This window comes from Aplysia californica, unplaced genomic scaffold (assembly GCF_000002075.1).
Source record: "Aplysia californica isolate F4 #8 unplaced genomic scaffold, AplCal3.0 scaffold00027, whole genome shotgun sequence".
NCBI lineage: Eukaryota > Metazoa > Mollusca > Gastropoda > Aplysiida > Aplysiidae > Aplysia > Aplysia californica.
Window position 1 is genome coordinate 1394362 of NW_004797297.1, and position 1647 is coordinate 1396008.

Genomic DNA, 1647 nt, shown 5'->3' on the forward strand with positions numbered 1-1647 from the left:
TATATATATGTGTGTGTGAATTATTCAAATAATTGTATTCAAAAAAGCTTGACATGATGTGCAACTCAAAATCTTTGACGTCAAATTCATCAAAATTAGGCCCTGAGCAGATAAATCTTTGTAATTCTGAGGTAGCGAATGTTGCCACTTCATGTTCAACAATAAGTGCATGCATAGTAATTTGCTAATCGGCGCAATCTTGCGCTGCGCGTTTTAACGATCGTACAATAAATAATTGTATCATTCTTGTGAGCTCTTTAGTTTGATATTTTACTTTTTATGCTAATTTTAATTTCAGTTTTCATACATATACACTTTTGAAAATATATGAATGTTCCTTAATGTGAGAAAATTAAGAATAAAGATGGAAGTGAATAAGATTTTTTTTTTTTTATATGAAATAAAATATATACATGTATAGCCTACTTTGTAAACTTTGAGATTGATACCTGGCGTTGTATCATTCTTGTGAGCTCTTCAGTTTGATACGTTAATTTTAATTTTAATCTTAATTTTTTTTGTATTTTCACACTTTTGAAAATATATGTGAGTATTCCTTAATGTGCGTAAAAGAATAAAGATGAAGTCGATTTTTTTTTAAATTATTATTATTATTATTTCAAAAATATAAAAAAATTTAGCGCAATTATTAACTTGACCCAACAGTGCAATTTTACGATCGTTAAAACGCGCGGCGCAATCTTAAGATTGCCGCTCAATTATACGATCGTTAATACGCGCAAGATTGCGCCGATTGGTAAATGGCGCGGAACATAATATTATCATACTCTATGCAAATCCTAATACTATTTATTATTATTATAACAGAACAATTTCTTAAAGTCAGATACTTTATTTTATTTAAAGTATCAGGCATATTTATATCGTTTCAGCCTATCAGGCTGAGTCTTTGTCGTTCACCTGATGCATCTCTGCTGGTGGCTATGTGCCTAATTGCAGCTGAGTGAACTAAGAAAAGTAATGGCTGTGAACACATTTGCTGCAATTGCATAATCCTCATGGTCCTATTGGAGACGGGCGTTAATGTTTAGGGCCCGCCTCATACATAACTTCATAGTGTTCTAAGTGACGTCAAACCTATGAGTTTACTCTCGCACAATCCTCATCCTCAGGAACCTACAAGGTTTGTTCGGAAAGGAGAATCCCCCCAAAACAACATCGGATCCTCAACAGACAACAGCTGAATCTCTGGAGTCAGCTGACACTGACAAACCGGGGACATCATACCCACCCCGACCTTTTTCCCCCAATTTGCCTGTGGATGTCATCAATTGATTTGTGATCATCACCTTCTGACAAGCCCAAGACCACGCTGAGCAAGGGGGGGGGGGGTTAAATTCCCATAAAGTGGAAGATAATTAAGGCGTGTCAATCAAAAGACACGGTGAAAAGATATTGGGCTCATTATCTTATTATTAGCTAAACGTAAACACAACCGAGTGCGAGTGTACGTGTATGTGTGTGTGAGTGTGTGTGTGTGTGTGTGTGTGTGTGTGTGTGTGTGTGTGTGTGTATGTGTGTGTGTGTGTGTCTGTGGTGAGTGAATATGTGACAGAGAGAAGGGAAGAGAGAGACAGAGAGACAGAGAGACAGAGAGAGACAGAGAGAGACAGAGAGAGAGAGAGA